The 19,013-nt window shown below is 44.9% G+C and overlaps 7 non-coding genes and 1 pseudogene across 7 annotated transcripts; all 8 read left to right on the top strand.

Moving 5' to 3' along the window:
* Window positions 1-4,271: 4,271 nt before the first annotated feature.
* LOC130337255 (U2 spliceosomal RNA) lies at window positions 4,272-4,466 on the top strand. The gene has a single exon (XR_008878186.1). It is a non-coding gene; the product is annotated as a U2 spliceosomal RNA (small nuclear RNA).
* A 2,095-nt stretch (window positions 4,467-6,561) lies between these two features.
* Window positions 6,562-6,752, top strand: LOC130337233 (U2 spliceosomal RNA). Its single transcript, XR_008878168.1, has one exon. It is a non-coding gene; the product is annotated as a U2 spliceosomal RNA (small nuclear RNA).
* Window positions 6,753-8,844: 2,092 nt separating this feature from the next.
* On the top strand, window positions 8,845-9,035 carry LOC130337230 (U2 spliceosomal RNA). Its single transcript, XR_008878166.1, has one exon. It is a non-coding gene; the product is annotated as a U2 spliceosomal RNA (small nuclear RNA).
* A 2,109-nt stretch (window positions 9,036-11,144) lies between these two features.
* LOC130337229 (U2 spliceosomal RNA) lies at window positions 11,145-11,335 on the top strand. Its single transcript, XR_008878165.1, has one exon. It is a non-coding gene; the product is annotated as a U2 spliceosomal RNA (small nuclear RNA).
* A 2,090-nt stretch (window positions 11,336-13,425) lies between these two features.
* LOC130337228 (U2 spliceosomal RNA) lies at window positions 13,426-13,616 on the top strand. The gene has a single exon (XR_008878164.1). It is a non-coding gene; the product is annotated as a U2 spliceosomal RNA (small nuclear RNA).
* A 2,078-nt stretch (window positions 13,617-15,694) lies between these two features.
* On the top strand, window positions 15,695-15,885 carry LOC130337212 (U2 spliceosomal RNA). The gene has a single exon (XR_008878150.1). It is a non-coding gene; the product is annotated as a U2 spliceosomal RNA (small nuclear RNA).
* Window positions 15,886-17,976: 2,091 nt separating this feature from the next.
* On the top strand, window positions 17,977-18,136 carry LOC130337269 (U2 spliceosomal RNA; annotated as a pseudogene).
* Window positions 18,137-18,826: 690 nt separating this feature from the next.
* Window positions 18,827-19,013, top strand: LOC130337257 (U2 spliceosomal RNA). The gene has a single exon (XR_008878188.1). It is a non-coding gene; the product is annotated as a U2 spliceosomal RNA (small nuclear RNA).

Genomic DNA, 19,013 nt, shown 5'->3' with positions numbered 1-19,013 from the left:
GTAGACCCTACTTGTGTTGGGGGTTTTAAACACCCCCCTGCCAGTTTTTCCATTGCAGGTTATAGGGGGTACCTGTCCTATGCTGGTCAGCCTTCCTACTGCAGGAATTGTTTTTCCTTTGGACATTTAAAGGAGAACTGTGTGCAAGGACAAATGTGCAGGAACTGTAATACTGCTGGCCACCATGCTGGAAGTTGTCCTAAAGCCAGGAAATGTGTCTTATGTCGGGAGGAAGGTCATGTTTATAAGGACTGCCCTGGGGTGAGAAGTCCTTTATTCAGTAGTGTGGTGAGAGAGGGGGAAATAGTGAGGAGATTGGCCCCTCTGAAGACCATTGCAGCTCCTCAGAAGCCCCCTGATGTTCAGGCTGCAGTCTCTGATGCCTTCAGACAGTTGGAGGAAGTTATTGAGGGAGTGCAGAGTCCTAGTCACTCTGTGGAGTCTGTTCACCCCTCTGACCCTGTTCACATTGAGCCATTTCCATCCTCAAGTGAGACTGATTTGTGTAACAGGGAGGGTGGTGGGAAACATAATGCAGAGGATGAAAATTATGATGGCTTTCAACTGGTGCATGGAGGGAAGTCTGCCAAGAAAAGAAGAGGTGAGAAGGGTGCGGACTCGCGCCCGGAAACCAGCAACTTTTATGAAGTCCTGGAGACGGATGTTATGGAGGCTACTGAGAGTGGTGAATAACTATGCTGGGATTTGATTTGCTAGTTAGTAGCAGGTGGCTGATGCACCTGTGTAGCTCATGCAGGGTTAAACCTTGTTCTTTGTAGCTTTAGGCTATGGGTTTTGTTGTATGTTCTCAAAATGTGAGAGTGTTTAAAAATAAGGCTAGGAGAGCTGCTATTTTAAGTTTTTTAGCTCAGGAAAATGCTGCAATTTTTTGTTTGCAGGAGTGTGGTATTGATCTCACCATAAGTCAGGATGAATGGGTGTATGGTCGGTGTGTGTGGTCTGGGAGTGTTTTGAATAAGAATGATGGTGTGGGGATCTTGATTAAATCACCTGACATTGCTGTGGAAAGCTATGTGGTAATTGAACCTGGCAGGTGTATTTCTGCTGTATTAAGTTATAAAAATGTGAAATTTCGTTTGATTAATGTTTATGCTCCTGCATATAAAAATGAAAGAAAAAATTTGTTTGATAAGTTAAAGTTTTATGTTCAGGGCAAGATGCCTGTTATTTTAGTTGGAGATATGAATGTTGATTTAACAAAAAAAGCTTTTGATGTATCTGGTAGAAAATTATTTGAGTTAGTCTCTGATTTTAGGTTAAGGGATATCCAAGAGTTATGTAATATTAATCCTAATTTATGTACATATCATGCAGATAGAGGTAATTTTCACTCTAAGTTAGATTATTGTTTTTTGTCTGAGAGTTTGAATGCTTTAAGTTACAGACAGAGGTCTGTTTGTTATTCGGACCATGATTCCTTGCTGTGTGAGATTGATGTGGGTCAGAGTGCTGTGTATGGGAGAGGTTTGTGGAAAATGAATATTAAACATTTAGATAGTGTGGATGTGAGAGATCAGTATGAATGTATGTATAAGAAGTGGTGTGGAAAGAAAGGTGAGTTTGATAACATTATTTTGTGGTGGGAATGGGTTAAAAAGAAAACAAAGTCCTTTTTTAAGTCCTTTGGATACAAAGTCGCTGCTCTTAAGAGGGAGCAATATGTGAAGTTGAATGCGCGTTTGTCCTATTTGTGTAGGTTGAGAGATTGTGGAGTGGATGTTCAGGATGATATTGTGAGCACTAAGAGGGAGATTAATAATTTTGTGTTGGAAAAGGGTAGGAGTATCATGTATAGGGCCAAGTTAGATAAATTGGAACATGATGAGAAATGTTCACGTTATTTTTTCAAAAAAGTTTTTTCTAAAAAACCTGTTATTGATATGATTGTGAGAGAGGATGGTAGGGAAGTGACTGGTGATGGTGTGAGTGAGGAAATTGCATGCTTTTATGAGGAGCTGTATGGAGAGAAGTGGAGAGATGAGAATTTGGAGAGTGAGGTATTGAGTGTGGTTTTGGATGGGAAGCTTGGAGAAGCTGAGCAGGCTTTTGTTATGCATAAGATTTCAAGTGAAGAAGTATGGGATGTAGTGCAGAAAATGTCAGCAAATAAGACTCCAGGGGAAGATGGTTTGCCTGTGGAATTTTATCGTTTTTTGTGGAATGTGGTGGGTAAGGATGTTGTTGCAGTGTGTCAGTTTATGTGGGAGAATATGGAAATTGCGGAGAGTATGCGTGGTGGTGTGGTAGTATTAATTCCAAAAAAAGGGAATTTAAAAAATTTAAAGAATTGGCGTCCAATTACGTTACTTAACTGCGATTATAAGATCTATGCAAAAATTATTGCTAATCGAATGAGGGATGTTGTTGAATGTGTGGTTGGTTATGATCAGTTTTGTGCTGTGCCTGGACGTCGTATACATGAGAGTTTGTGTCTGTTGAGAGATTGTTTGTGGGATTGTAAGAGTAGAAAACAAAATGCTTATTTGTTGTCACTTGATTTTGAAAAGGCGTATGATAGGTTGTCTCATAATTTTTTGTTCAGGGTATTGTTGCGAATGGGGTTTCCGAGTGATTTTGTGTGGAGAGTTAGGAGTTTGTATGATAGAATATATAGTAGGATGCTCGTTAATGGATGTGTGGGGAGAAGAGTGAATGTTTTTTCAGGAGTAAGGCAGGGGTGCCCGCTCTCGCCAGTAGCGTTTATATGCGCGATTGAGCCTCTGTTATGTCTGATTAGGAGGGATAAGATAGTGAGAGGTGTTCATATTCCTGGTAGCAATGGTAGGGAATTTAAAGTGAATGCTTATATGGATGATGTATGTGTCCTGTGTGATTCTGAGTGTGCTGTGAGGAGAGTGAGGCTTTTGGTTTCAATTTTCTGTGGTGCGTCTGCTTTTAAAGTGAATTGGTTAAAGAGCGAATGTAAATGCTTTGGTGAAGGTGGGTTAAGTAGTGATGTTGGGGTGAATGTAGTGGAGGGGGCTATTAAAGTATTGGGGATTAAGTTTAGTAAGGACTTGGATGGAAAGGAGAGTTGGGATGATGCAAAAAAGAAGGTAGAGATGCGTTTGAATTTTTGGAGTATGAGAAGTCTTTCTTTTATTGGAAAAATTGTGGTTATTAAAAGTGTTGTTTTACCAATTTTTCTGTATGTTGCTATGATTTTTCCTCCGCAGTATATGTGTTTAAGGAGTCTGAATCGGGTTTTGTTTGTCTTTTTCTGGGGGTCTAAAGTAGAAAGATTAAGGAGAGAAGTGGTGATTAAAAATTGGCGGAAGGGTGGGATGAGTTTTCCAAATCTGGAGGTTTATTTTGGAGTGAATATTTTAGTTTTCATACTGGTCATTATTGAAGGAGATAAGAAGATGTCTTGTATGACTAAGTTTCTTGCTGGAAGACTGTTTGTTAGGCTGAAGTGGTGTAAGAGGGATCTGAGTAGGCCTGTTGCTTTTGAGGTTCCTAAGTGGTATGAGTGGGTTGTGAGGTTTTTGGAGAAATTTGAGTTGATAGAAGAAGAGATGAGTGTGTTGAAGAATAAACGTTTGGTGATGAGAATGATTGAGAGTAAAGAGGTTGTATGTAATATTAATTCTGTGAGGGGAGCGGATGTGGAGAAAGTTTGGAAGAAAGTAAGGATGGATGGTATGTCTAATAAGCAAAAGGAGATTGTGTGGCAAAGTCTACATGGTGTGTTGCCTGTGAGAGAGTTTCAGAAAGCAAGGGGTTTGGTGAGATGTGATGTGTGTCCTAGAGTGGGTTGTAATGGTTTTGAAAGTGTTATTCATCTCTTTTGGAATTGTAAGTATGCTCGTGAGGTTGTTAGAAGGCTTGGTCCTTTATGCAAGGAATTGACAGGTATGGAGTTTTTGTCTTTTGAGATGATGATGTTTGGGCTTTGTGTAAGTGGAGGTCAGAATGTAAGAGTGTTGTGGTTATTGTTGTCGTGTATTAAGGAAGTCTTGTGGGATGTGAGGAATGTTTATGTGTTTTTGAGGAAAGAAGTGAGTGTTAATAATAGTGTGCGAATGGTGTTAGGCAAACTGTATTTGTGTTATTTGTGGGATTCTAAGAGGGGTGGGATTGATGCGGAAGGCATTTGGAAATCGAAAAAATGGATTCATCTTGTTGATTTATCTTGATTGTTTTTTTTTGTCTGTTTGATTGATAAATAAAGTTTCCCAATGATGAGAGGGTTGTGTGTTACAGAAAGTTTGTAATGCCAGTTTGAAAGTATTGCTTGGAGTACTTTCATCCCCTACCTGAGGGTTTAAAAAAAAAAAAAAAAAAAAAAATCTGTTCTTATCAGTTTAATATCTGATACGTCCCCTATCTGGGGACCATATATTAAATGGATTTTTGAGAACGGGGGCCGATTTCGAAGCTTGCTTCCGTCGCCCTATGCATTGACCCGATATGGCAGTATCTTCGGGTACAGTGCACCACCCCCTTACAGGGTTAAAAAGAAAGATTCCTACTTTCATTGCTACCTGCTTGCTGGCTAGCCAGCTAGCCAGCCCTGTGGGCCTTGCTGCTGCTGCAGCCAAAAAACAAAAGGTGGTGCTGCTGCTGCTTCTGCTGCTTCTGCTTCTGCTTGTGTCTGGCCGCTGTTGGAGCGTCCAGGCACAGGACTTCTGCTGCTGCTGACTAAATGGCCTCCTTAATTGGATCATTTGAGTAGCCAGCACACCTGTGCAGGTAGGGCATGACATGATAGGCAGCTGCCTTGATAGCGGGTGGGTGCTGAATGTTCCTAATTGACAAAATAAGATTAATGCTTATGAAGAAATATAAAATCTCATCCCTTCCCCAATATCGCGCCACACCCCTACCCCTTAATTCCCTGGTTGAACTTGATGGACATATGTCTTTTTTCGACCGTACTAACTATGTAACTATGTAACATAACATGGGGGGGGGGGGGGTCTCCTGGCTGTTCACACAGGTGTGTCATTGCTGTACATTGACCATGCATTGCTTCTGTGGTATTGCAAAGGCAAAGACAAATGCTTCCAGCCATCCATTGCACTAATGGATTGGTCATCAGCTGGCTGTCTATGTCCCGCATCAATATAGACCAAAGTACAGAGGGTTAGGCTATGCTATTGTGCACCTACCTGATGCATCAGAAGGTGCGAGGCCCTTGCTAAATTCTGTGCACAGACTTTGAGATCTATACTTTAGACTGTATCTAAACCTGCTCCAACATGGACTGACATTCTGGCCTACTTTCAGCCGATGCGACTTGTCTGTCGCTGAACAGTCGCTTTTTATGTATTCAGCACCTATGTATAATGTTGTAAAAATGCTCTAGAAGCTAAAGTCGCAGAAATGTCACACATATTTGGCCTGCAACTTTCTGTGCGACAAATTCAGACAGGAAAAATCAGTATAAATCCTTAGAAAATTATCCCCCAGTGTCTCCATCTGCTGGCGGTATTGAATAAGCATTGCTGCACTGATGGGGTATGCATTAGACGAAAAAAAAGAAGAAAAAGAAGAATAATACGCCCAGAAAAGAGGCGAAAAGGAGAAAAACGTAAAAAAACGTGAAAAAAAAGTAAGAGGAAGAGAAGGGAAAAAAAGGTGGAAATGGGTTTAAAAGTGATTTCGGCGGAGAAATATATATATATATATATATATATATATATATATATATATATATATATACGCGCACACACACACATATATATAAACGTATTCTCCGTTGAGATATTGCAGCCGCTGCTGTGTCCAGACCCAGGAGCCTTAGCACTGTGCTGTGATGTCACTCAATACCACTGACATCACTAGGTGTAAACAACATCTCTCCTTTGCTGTGTATGTGACTATGGAGCTGTTTGGTGATGTCGTCTATTATGGCCTTCATAGAAGCAACAGGAGATTGTTGCATCCATCTAGAACCCTCAGAACTACAGTGCTATGATGTCACTCACTTCCACAGGCCTTGCAGAGTGTAAACAACAACAACCCAGCTTTGTTGTGTATGTAACCATAGGGATTTGTGATGTCACCTAGAACCTTCACAGCAGCGACAGCTTTATGAGGAGCATCAGCACTGCTCTGCCTGAGCAGAACCATCACCGCCATAGGTTGTCAAATAACCCGGGTTTAACCCACACAGGTAAGTCCAATGGGGTGCAGGCATGTCCTCTATGCTTACAGCTTCCCGTGGGTGTTGGTTTGATACCGTTTGGGGACAGCCAAGGAGGCATCTGCAGGCAACAAAGGTAGGTGTGTGCTTGTGTGTGTGTTTCCTATGCAGATCCTAAGCCCAGTGTCACATGCAAGTAGGAGGAGTAAGAAGGGTTCCTGGCAAATCCGGGTTATGGATTGCATTTAAAAAGGCCCCGTGGGAGTGCAATGGGCCCCTGTCTTGCTGCTTAGCAATAATGGTATGGGTTTAGGTTCTGCTGTGTGTACTGGTGGTTGACTGCCCCCCAGCCCAGAGTGTGCATGGAAAATTGTCTGGCAGCCTCCCTGACAGCAAGCAGTGATAGTGCCCATGAAGGGCACCTTGTTGGGCCCGCCCCTTTCACGGTTATCGCTTCTCGGCCTTTTGGCTAAGATCAAGTGTAGTATCTGTTCTTATCAGTTTAATATCTGATACGTCCCCTATCTGGGGACCATATATTAAATGGATTTTTGAGAACGGGGGCCGATTTCGAAGCTTGCTTCCGTCGCCCTATGCATTGACCCGATATGGCAGTATCTTCGGGTACAGTGCACCACCCCCTTACAGGGTTAAAAAGAAAGATTCCTACTTTCATTGCTACCTGCTTGCTGGCTAGCCAGCTAGCCAGCCCTGTGGGCCTTGCTGCTGCTGCAGCCAAAAAACAAAAGGTGGTGCTGCTGCTGCTTCTGCTGCTTCTGCTTCTGCTTGTGTCTGGCCGCTGTTGGAGCGTCCAGGCACAGGACTTCTGCTGCTGCTGACTAAACGGCCTCCTTAATTGGATCATTTGAGTAGCCAGCACACCTGTGCAGGTAGGGCATGACATGATAGGCAGCTGCCTTGATAGCGGGTGGGTGCTGAATGTTCCTAATTGACAAAATAAGATTAATGCTTATGAAGAAATATAAAATCTCATCCCTTCCCCAATATCGCGCCACACCCCTACCCCTTAATTCCCTGGTTGAACTTGATGGACATATGTCTTTTTTCGACCGTACTAACTATGTAACTATGTAACATAACATGGGGGGGGGGGGGGGGGGGTCTCCTGGCTGTTCACACAGGTGTGTCATTGCTGTACATTGACCATGCATTGCTTCTGTGGTATTGCAAAGGCAAAGACAAATGCTTCCAGCCATCCATTGCACTAATGGATTAGTCATCAGCTGGCTGTCTATGTCCCGCATCAATATAGACCAAAGTACAGAGGGTTAGGCTATGCTATTGTGCACCTACCTGATGCATCAGAAGGTGCGAGGCCCTTGCTAAATTCTGTGCACAGACTTTGAGATCTATACTTTAGACTGTATCTAAACCTGCTCCAACATGGACTGACATTCTGGCCTACTTTCAGCCGATGCGACTTGTCTGTCGCTGAACAGTCGCTTTTTATGTATTCAGCACCTATGTATAATGTTGTAAAAATGCTCTAGAAGCTAAAGTCGCAGAAATGTCACACATATTTGGCCTGCAACTTTCTGTGCGACAAATTCAGACAGGAAAAATCAGTATAAATCCTTAGAAAATTATCCCCCAGTGTCTCCATCTGCTGGCGGTATTGAATAAGCATTGCTGCACTGATGGGGTATGCATTAGACGAAAAAAAAGAAGAAAAAGAAGAATAATACGCCCAGAAAAGAGGCGAAAAGGAGAAAAACGTAAAAAAACGTGAAAAAAAAGTAAGAGGAAGAGAAGGGAAAAAAAGGTGGAAATGGGTTTAAAAGTGATTTCGGCGGAGAAATATATATATATATATATATATATATATATATATATATATACGCGCACACACACACATATATATAAACGTATTCTCCGTTGAGATATTGCAGCCGCTGCTGTGTCCAGGCCCAGGAGCCTTAGCACTGTGCTGTGATGTCACTCAATACCACTGACATCACTAGGTGTAAACAACATCTCTCCTTTGCTGTGTATGTGACTATGGAGCTGTTTGGTGATGTCGTCTATTATGGCCTTCATAGAAGCAACAGGAGATTGTTGCATCCATCTAGAACCCTCAGAACTACAGTGCTATGATGTCACTCACTTCCACAGGCCTTGCAGAGTGTAAACAACAACAACCCAGCTTTGTTGTGTATGTAACCATAGGGATTTGTGATGTCACCTAGAACCTTCACAGCAGCGACAGCTTTATGAGGAGCATCAGCACTGCTCTGCCTGAGCAGAACCATCACCGCCATAGGTTGTCAAATAACCCGGGTTTAACCCACACAGGTAAGTCCAATGGGGTGCAGGCATGTCCTCTATGCTTACAGCTTCCCGTGGGTGTTGGTTTGATACCGTTTGGGGACAGCCAAGGAGGCATCTGCAGGCAACAAAGGTAGGTGTGTGCTTGTGTGTGTGTTTCCTATGCAGATCCTAAGCCCAGTGTCACATGCAAGTAGGAGGAGTAAGAAGGGTTCCTGGCAAATCCGGGTTATGGATTGCATTTAAAAAGGCCCCGTGGGAGTGCAATGGGCCCCTGTCTTGCTGCTTAGCAATAATGGTATGGGTTTAGGTTCTGCTGTGTGTACTGGTGGTTGACTGCCCCCCAGCCCAGAGTGTGCATGGAAAATTGTCTGGCAGCCTCCCTGACAGCAAGCAGTGATAGTGCCCATGAAGGGCACCTTGTTGGGCCCGCCCCTTTCACGGTTATCGCTTCTCGGCCTTTTGGCTAAGATCAAGTGTAGTATCTGTTCTTATCAGTTTAATATCTGATACGTCCCCTATCTGGGGACCATATATTAAATGGATTTTTGAGAACGGGGGCCGATTTCGAAGCTTGCTTCCGTCGCCCTATGCATTGACCCGATATGGCAGTATCTTCGGGTACAGTGCACCACCCCCTTACAGGGTTAAAAAGAAAGATTCCTACTTTCATTGCTACCTGCTTGCTGGCTAGCCAGCTAGCCAGCCCTGTGGGCCTTGCTGCTGCTGCAGCCAAAAAACAAAAGGTGGTGCTGCTGCTGCTTCTGCTGCTTCTGCTTCTGCTTGTGTCTGGCCGCTGTTGGAGCGTCCAGGCACAGGACTTCTGCTGCTGCTGACTAAATGGCCTCCTTAATTGGATCATTTGAGTAGCCAGCACACCTGTGCAGGTAGGGCATGACATGATAGGCAGCTGCCTTGATAGCGGGTGGGTGCTGAATGTTCCTAATTGACAAAATAAGATTAATGCTTATGAAGAAATATAAAATCTCATCCCTTCCCCAATATCGCGCCACACCCCTACCCCTTAATTCCCTGGTTGAACTTGATGGACATATGTCTTTTTTCGACCGTACTAACTATGTGACTATGTAACATAACATGGGGGGGGGGGGGGGTCTCCTGGCTGTTCACACAGGTGTGTCATTGCTGTACATTGACCATGCATTGCTTCTGTGGTATTGCAAAGGCAAAGACAAATGCTTCCAGCCATCCATTGCACTAATGGATTGGTCATCAGCTGGCTGTCTATGTCCCGCATCAATATAGACCAAAGTACAGAGGGTTAGGCTATGCTATTGTGCACCTACCTGATGCATCAGAAGGTGCGAGGCCCTTGCTAAATTCTGTGCACAGACTTTGAGATCTATACTTTAGACTGTATCTAAACCTGCTCCAACATGGACTGACATTCTGGCCTACTTTTAGCCGATGCGACTTGTCTGTCGCTGAACAGTCGCTTTTTATGTATTCAGCACCTATGTATAATGTTGTAAAAATGCTCTAGAAGCTAAAGTCGCAGAAATGTCACACATATTTGGCCTGCAACTTTCTGTGCGACAAATTCAGACAGGAAAAATCAGTATAAATCCTTAGAAAATTATCCCCCAGTGTCTCCATCTGCTGGCGGTATTGAATAAGCATTGCTGCACTGATGGGGTATGCATTAGACGAAAAAAAAGAAGAAAAAGAAGAATAATACGCCCAGAAAAGAGGCGAAAAGGAGAAAAACGTAAAAAAAACGTGAAAAAAAAGTAAGAGGAAGAGAAGGGAAAAAAAGGTGGAAATGGGTTTAAAAGTGATTTCGGCGGAGAAATATATATATATATATATATATATATATATATATATATATATATATATATATATATATACGCGCACACACACACACATATATATAAACGTATTCTCCGTTGAGATATTGCAGCCGCTGCTGTGTCCAGGCCCAGGAGCCTTAGCACTGTGCTGTGATGTCACTCAATACCACTGACATCACTAGGTGTAAACAACATCTTTCCTTTGCTGTGTATGTGACTATGGAGCTGTTTGGTGATGTCGTCTATTATGGCCTTCATAGAAGCAACAGGAGATTGTTGCATCCATCTAGAACCCTCAGAACTACAGTGCTATGATGTCACTCACTTCCACAGGCCTTGCAGAGTGTAAACAACAACAACCCAGCTTTGTTGTGTATGTAACCATAGGGATTTGTGATGTCACCTAGAACCTTCACAGCAGCGACAGCTTTATGAGGAGCATCAGCACTGCTCTGCCTGAGCAGAACCATCACCGCCATAGGTTGTCAAATAACCCGGGTTTAACCCACACAGGTAAGTCCAATGGGGTGCAGGCATGTCCTCTATGCTTACAGCTTCCCGTGGGTGTTGGTTTGATACCGTTTGGGGACAGCCAAGGAGGCATCTGCAGGCAACAAAGGTAGGTGTGTGCTTGTGTGTGTGTTTCCTATGCAGATCCTAAGCCCAGTGTCACATGCAAGTAGGAGGAGTAAGAAGGGTTCCTGGCAAATCCGGGTTATGGATTGCATTTAAAAAGGCCCCGTGGGAGTGCAATGGGCCCCTGTCTTGCTGCTTAGCAATAATGGTATGGGTTTAGGTTCTGCTGTGTGTACTGGTGGTTGACTGCCCCCCAGCCCAGAGTGTGCATGGAAAATTGTCTGGCAGCCTCCCTGACAGCAAGCAGTGATAGTGCCCATGAAGGGCACCTTGTTGGGCCCGCCCCTTTCACGGTTATCGCTTCTCGGCCTTTTGGCTAAGATCAAGTGTAGTATCTGTTCTTATCAGTTTAATATCTGATACGTCCCCTATCTGGGGACCATATATTAAATGGATTTTTGAGAACGGGGGCCGATTTCGAAGCTTGCTTCCGTCGCCCTATGCATTGACCCGATATGGCAGTATCTTCGGGTACAGTGCACCACCCCCTTACAGGGTTAAAAAGAAAGATTCCTACTTTCATTGCTACCTGCTTGCTGGCTAGCCAGCTAGCCAGCCCTGTGGGCCTTGCTGCTGCTGCAGCCAAAAAACAAAAGGTGGTGCTGCTGCTGCTTCTGCTGCTTCTGCTTCTGCTTGTGTCTGGCCGCTGTTGGAGCGTCCAGGCACAGGACTTCTGCTGCTGCTGACTAAATGGCCTCCTTAATTGGATCATTTGAGTAGCCAGCACACCTGTGCAGGTAGGGCATGACATGATAGGCAGCTGCCTTGATAGCGGGTGGGTGCTGAATGTTCCTAATTGACAAAATAAGATTAATGCTTATGAAGAAATATAAAATCTCATCCCTTCCCCAATATCGCGCCACACCCCTACCCCTTAATTCCCTGGTTGAACTTGATGGACATATGTCTTTTTTCGACCGTACTAACTATGTAACTATGTAACATAACATGGGGGGGGGGGGGGGTCTCCTGGCTGTTCACACAGGTGTGTCATTGCTGTACATTGACCATGCATTGCTTCTGTGGTATTGCAAAGGCAAAGACAAATGCTTCCAGCCATCCATTGCACTAATGGATTGGTCATCAGCTGGCTGTCTATGTCCCGCATCAATATAGACCAAAGTACAGAGGGTTAGGCTATGCTATTGTGCACCTACCTGATGCATCAGAAGGTGCGAGGCCCTTGCTAAATTCTGTGCACAGACTTTGAGATCTATACTTTAGACTGTATCTAAACCTGCTCCAACATGGACTGACATTCTGGCCTACTTTCAGCCGATGCGACTTGTCTGTCGCTGAACAGTCGCTTTTTATGTATTCAGCACCTATGTATAATGTTGTAAAAATGCTCTAGAAGCTAAAGTCGCAGAAATGTCACACATATTTGGCCTGCAACTTTCTGTGCGACAAATTCAGACAGGAAAAATCAGTATAAATCCTTAGAAAATTATCCCCCAGTGTCTCCATCTGCTGGCGGTATTGAATAAGCATTGCTGCACTGATGGGGTATGCATTAGACGAAAAAAAAGAAGAAAAAGAAGAATAATACGCCCAGAAAAGAGGCGAAAAGGAGAAAAATGTAAAAAAACGTGAAAAAAAAGTAAGAGGAAGAGAAGGGAAAAAAAGGTGGAAATGGGTTTAAAAGTGATTTCGGCGGAGAAATATATATATATATATATATATATATATATATATATATATATACGCGCACACACACACATATATATAAACGTATTCTCTGTTGAGATATTGCAGCCGCTGCTGTGTCCAGGCCCAGGAGCCTTAGCACTGTGCTGTGATGTCACTCAAAACCAGTGACATCACTAGGTGTAAACAACATCTCTCCTTTGCTGTGTATGTGACTATGGAGCTGTTTGGTGATGTCGTCTATTATGGCCTTCATAGAAGCAACAGGAGATTGTTGCATCCATCTAGAACCCTCAGAACTACAGTGCTATGATGTCACTCACTTCCACAGGCCTTGCAGAGTGTAAACAACAACAACCCAGCTTTGTTGTGTATGTAACCATAGGGATTTGTGATGTCACCTAGAACCTTCACAGCAGCGACAGCTTTATGAGGAGCATCAGCACTGCTCTGCCTGAGCAGAACCATCACCGCCATAGGTTGTCAAATAACCCGGGTTTAACCCACACAGGTAAGTCCAATGGGGTGCAGGCATGTCCTCTATGCTTACAGCTTCCCGTGGGTGTTGGTTTGATACCGTTTGGGGACAGCCAAGGAGGCATCTGCAGGCAACAAAGGTAGGTGTGTGCTTGTGTGTGTGTTTCCTATGCAGATCCTAAGCCCAGTGTCACATGCAAGTAGGAGGAGTAAGAAGGGTTCCTGGCAAATCCGGGTTATGGATTGCATTTAAAAAGGCCCCGTGGGAGTGCAATGGGCCCCTGTCTTGCTGCTTAGCAATAATGGTATGGGTTTAGGTTCTGCTGTGTGTACTGGTGGTTGACTGCCCCCCAGCCCAGAGTGTGCATGGAAAATTGTCTGGCAGCCTCCCTGACAGCAAGCAGTGATAGTGCCCATGAAGGGCACCTTGTTGGGCCCGCCCCTTTCACGGTTATCGCTTCTCGGCCTTTTGGCTAAGATCAAGTGTAGTATCTGTTCTTATCAGTTTAATATCTGATACGTCCCCTATCTGGGGACCATATATTAAATGGATTTTTGAGAACGGGGGCCGATTTCGAAGCTTGCTTCCGTCGCCCTATGCATTGACCCGATATGGCAGTATCTTCGGGTACAGTGCACCACCCCCTTACAGGGTTAAAAAGAAAGATTCCTACTTTCATTGCTACCTGCTTGCTGGCTAGCCAGCTAGCCAGCCCTGTGGGCCTTGCTGCTGCTGCAGCCAAAAAACAAAAGGTGGTGCTGCTGCTGCTTCTGCTGCTTCTGCTTCTGCTTGTGTCTGGCCGCTGTTGGAGCGTCCAGGCACAGGACTTCTGCTGCTGCTGACTAAATGGCCTCCTTAATTGGATCATTTGAGTAGCCAGCACACCTGTGCAGGTAGGGCATGACATGATAGGCAGCTGCCTTGATAGCGGGTGGGTGCTGAATGTTCCTAATTGACAAAATAAGATTAATGCTTATGAAGAAATATAAAATCTCATCCCTTCCCCAATATCGCGCCACACCCCTACCCCTTAATTCCCTGGTTGAACTTGATGGACATATGTCTTTTTTCGACCGTACTAACTATGTAACTATGTAACATAACATGGGGGGGGGGGGGGGTCTCCTGGCTGTTCACACAGGTGTGTCATTGCTGTACATTGACCATGCATTGCTTCTGTGGTATTGCAAAGGCAAAGACAAATGCTTCCAGCCATCCATTGCACTAATGGATTGGTCATCAGCTGGCTGTCTATGTCCCGCATCAATATAGACCAAAGTACAGAGGGTTAGGCTATGCTATTGTGCACCTACCTGATGCATCAGAAGGTGCGAGGCCCTTGCTAAATTCTGTGCACAGACTTTGAGATCTATACTTTAGACTGTATCTAAACCTGCTCCAACATGGACTGACATTCTGGCCTACTTTCAGCCGATGCGACTTGTCTGTCGCTGAACAGTCGCTTTTTATGTATTCAGCACCTATGTATAATGTTGTAAAAATGCTCTAGAAGCTAAAGTCGCAGAAATGTCACACATATTTGGCCTGCAACTTTCTGTGCGACAAATTCAGACAGGAAAAATCAGTATAAATCCTTAGAAAATTATCCCCCAGTGTCTCCATCTGCTGGCGGTATTGAATAAGCATTGCTGCACTGATGGGGTATGCATTAGACGAAAAAAAAGAAGAAAAAGAAGAATAATACGCCCAGAAAAGAGGCGAAAAGGAGAAAAACGTAAAAAAACGTGAAAAAAAAGTAAGAGGAAGAGAAGGGAAAAAAAGGTGGAAATGGGTTTAAAAGTGATTTCGGCGGAGAAATATATATATATATATATATATATATATATACGCGCACACACACACATATATATAAACGTATTCTCCGTTGAGATATTGCAGCCGCTGCTGTGTCCAGGCCCAGGAGCCTTAGCACTGTGCTGTGATGTCACTCAATACCACTGACATCACTAGGTGTAAACAACATCTCTCCTTTGCTGTGTATGTGACTATGGAGCTGTTTGGTGATGTCGTCTATTATGGCCTTCATAGAAGCAACAGGAGATTGTTGCATCCATCTAGAACCCTCAGAACTACAGTGCTATGATGTCACTCACTTCCACAGGCCTTGCAGAGTGTAAACAACAACAACCCAGCTTTGTTGTGTATGTAACCATAGGGATTTGTGATGTCACCTAGAACCTTCACAGCAGCGACAGCTTTATGAGGAGCATCAGCACTGCCCTGCCTGAGCAGAACCATCACCGCCATAGGTTGTCAAATAACCCGGGTTTAACCCACACAGGTAAGTCCAATGGGGTGCAAGCATGTCCTCTATGCTTACAGCTTCCCGTGGGTGTTGGTTTGATACCGTTTGGGGACAGCCAAGGAGGCATCTGCAGGCAACAAAGGTAGGTGTGTGCTTGTGTGTGTGTTTCCTATGCAGATCCTAAGCCCAGTGTCACATGCAAGTAGGAGGAGTAAGAAGGGTTCCTGGCAAATCCGGGTTATGGATTGCATTTAAAAAGGCCCCGTGGGAGTGCAATGGGCCCCTGTCTTGCTGCTTAGCAATAATGGTATGGGTTTAGGTTCTGCTGTGTGTACTGGTGGTTGACTGCCCCCCAGCCCAGAGTGTGCATGGAAAATTGTCTGGCAGCCTCCCTGACAGCAAGCAGTGATAGTGCCCATGAAGGGCACCTTGTTGGGCCCGCCCCTTTCACGGTTATCGCTTCTCGGCCTTTTGGCTAAGATCAAGTGTAGTATCTGTTCTTATCAGTTTAATATCTGATACGTCCCCTATCTGGGGACCATATATTAAATGGATTTTTGAGAACGGGGGCCGCTTTCGAAGCTTGCTTCCGTCGCCCTATGCATTGACCCGATATGGCAGTATCTTCGGGTACAGTGCACCACCCCCTTACAGGGTTAAAAAGAAAGATTCCTACTTTCATTGCTACCTGCTTGCTGGCTAGCCAGCTAGCCAGCCCTGTGGGCCTTGCTGCTGCTGCAGCCAAAAAACAAAAGGTGGTGCTGCTGCTGCTTCTGCTGCTTCTGCTTCTGCTTGTGTCTGGCCGCTGTTGGAGCGTCCAGGCACAGGACTTCTGCTGCTGCTGACTAAATGGCCTCCTTAATTGGATCATTTGAGTAGCCAGCACACCTGTGCAGGTAGGGCATGACATGATAGGCAGCTGCCTTGATAGCGGGTGGGTGCTGAATGTTCCTAATTGACAAAATAAGATTAATGCTTATGAAGAAATATAAAATCTCATCCCTTCCCCAATATCGCGCCACACCCCTACCCCTTAATTCCCTGGTTGAACTTGATGGACATATGTCTTTTTTCGACCGTACTAACTATGTAACTATGTAACATAACATGGGGGGGGGGGGGGGGTCTCCTGGCTGTTCACACAGGTGTGTCATTGCTGTACATTGACCATGCATTGCTTCTGTGGTATTGCAAAGGCAAAGACAAATGCTTCCAGCCATCCATTGCACTAATGGATTGGTCATCAGCTGGCTGTCTATGTCCCGCATCAATATAGACCAAAGTACAGAGGGTTAGGCTATGCTATTGTGCACCTACCTGATGCATCAGAAGGTGCGAGGCCCTTGCTAAATTCTGTGCACAGACTTTGAGATCTATACTTTAGACTGTATCTAAACCTGCTCCAACATGGACTGACATTCTGGCCTACTTTCAGCCGATGCGACTTGTCTGTCGCTGAACAGTCGCTTTTTATGTATTCAGCACCTATGTATAATGTTGTAAAAATGCTCTAGAAGCTAAAGTCGCAGAAATGTCACACATATTTGGCCTGCAACTTTCTGTGCGACAAATTCAGACAGGAAAAATCAGTATAAATCCTTAGAAAATTATCCCCCAGTGTCTCCATCTGCTGGCGGTATTGAATAAGCATTGCTGCACTGATGGGGTATGCATTAGACGAAAAAAAAGAAGAAAAAGAAGAATAATACGCCCAGAAAAGAGGCGAAAAGGAGAAAAACGTAAAAAAACGTGAAAAAAAAGTAAGAGGAAGAGAAGGGAAAAAAAGGTGGAAATGGGTTTAAAAGTGATTTCGGCGGAGAAATATATATATATATATATATATATATATATATATATATATATACGCGCACACACACACATATATATAAACGTATTCTCCGTTGAGATATTGCAGCCGCTGCTGTGTCCAGGCCCAGGAGCCTTAGCACTGTGCTGTGATGTCACTCAATACCACTGACATCACTAGGTGTAAACAACATCTCTCCTTTGCTGTGTATGTGACTATGGAGCTGTTTGGTGATGTCGTCTATTATGGCCTTCATAGAAGCAACAGGAGATTGTTGCATCCATCTAGAACCCTCAGAACTACAGTGCTATGATGTCACTCACTTCCACAGGCCTTGCAGAGTGTAAACAACAACAACCCAGCTTTGTTGTGTATGTAACCATAGGGATTTGTGATGTCACCTAGAACCTTCACAGCAGCGACAGCTTTATGAGGAGCATCAGCACTGCTCTGCCTGAGCAGAACCATCACCGCCATAGGTTGTCAAATAACCCGGGTTTAACCCACACAGGTAAGTCCAATGGGGTGCAGGCATGTCCTCTATGCTTACAGCTTCCCGTGGGTGTTGGTTTGATACCGTTTGGGGACAGCCAAGGAGGCATCTGCAGGCAACAAAGGTAGGTGTGTGCTTGTGTGTGTGTTTCCTATGCAGATCCTAAGCCCAGTGTCACATGCAAGTAGGAGGAGTAAGAAGGGTTCCTGGCAAATCCGGGTTATGGATTGCATTTAAAAAGGCCCCGTGGGAGTGCAATGGGCCCCTGTCTTGCTGCTTAGCAATAATGGTATGGGTTTAGGTTCTGCTGTGTGTACTGGTGGTTGACTGCCCCCCAGCCCAGAGTGTGCATGGAAAATTGTCTGGCAGCCTCCCTGACAGCAAGCAGTGATAGTGCCCATGAAGGGCACCTTGTTGGGCCCGCCCCTTTCACGGTTATCGCTTCTCGGCCTTTTGGCTAAGATCAAGTGTAGTATCTGTTCTTATCAGTTTTCATGCTGGTGGGGATGGGTGCTGCATGGAGGATGCAGGTGTACCAGGGCTTTCCGGGGCTGGTTCTGAGGAATCAGCTCGACGGCTGCCCCGATGTGACCTGTTCCCTCCGGGTCTCGCCATGAGGCTGAGAGGGTCTAGAGCCGAGGTACTTTTGTGCCTCGGGGAGTGGTGACCCCGAGGTGCCGAAACTCACTGGGAGGATAGACTCACTGAGTTGAAGCACGGGCACCATAATCTTTTCACCTTGTGGCACTCACCTCTTGATTCCCGGCCTTCTGGCTAGGATCAGAGAAATTTTTATAGATCCGGCCGGATGTCCGGGCAGTATATCTGCACACATTCACTTATTTATTTATTTTTCGTCACTGTGTCACTTTTTGCGTGTTGTGTGTTCACAGGATTTGTCAGGATGCGGTAGCCCTTCTGGGTGTCCCTCCTGGCGGTCTAGGGGAGGTGTGTGTGGCCATTAGGTTCCGCACCTCCCTGCAAACACCCCGGGTACTCCTGCTTGGCAGGGTACCTACCGTAATCGGCTCTGCGGGCAGATACCTTGGCTAACGCCAAGGGGGATGCCGGGAGCATTTGTGGTCCCCTAGTAGCTTCGGCGAAAAGGGACATCGAACCTGGAACCTCGCAGGTACCTTTTGGTCCGGAGGCGAAGGGTAAGGTTTGTTGGGGGGCCTCTCTCCTATCGGAGAAGGGCTTGCGATAGACCGCATCCTTTGTGCACGTTTTTTTAGTGTAACACGTTTGCACTTTTTCTTGCACTTTGGGTGAATCGAAAGCACGTTCCTCGGCTTTAAAAAAAAAAAAAAAAAAAAAAAAATCTGTTCTTATCAGTTTAATATCTGATACGTCCCCTATCTGGGGACCATATATTAAATGGATTTTTGAGAACGGGGGCCGATTTCGAAGCTTGCTTCCGTCGCCCTATGCATTGACCCGATATGGCAGTATCTTCGGGTACAGTGCACCACCC

The sequence above is a fragment of the Hyla sarda genome, unplaced genomic scaffold (assembly GCF_029499605.1).
Source record: "Hyla sarda isolate aHylSar1 unplaced genomic scaffold, aHylSar1.hap1 scaffold_493, whole genome shotgun sequence".
NCBI lineage: Eukaryota > Metazoa > Chordata > Amphibia > Anura > Hylidae > Hyla > Hyla sarda.
This window is presented reverse-complemented; position numbering and strand designations above follow the sequence as displayed.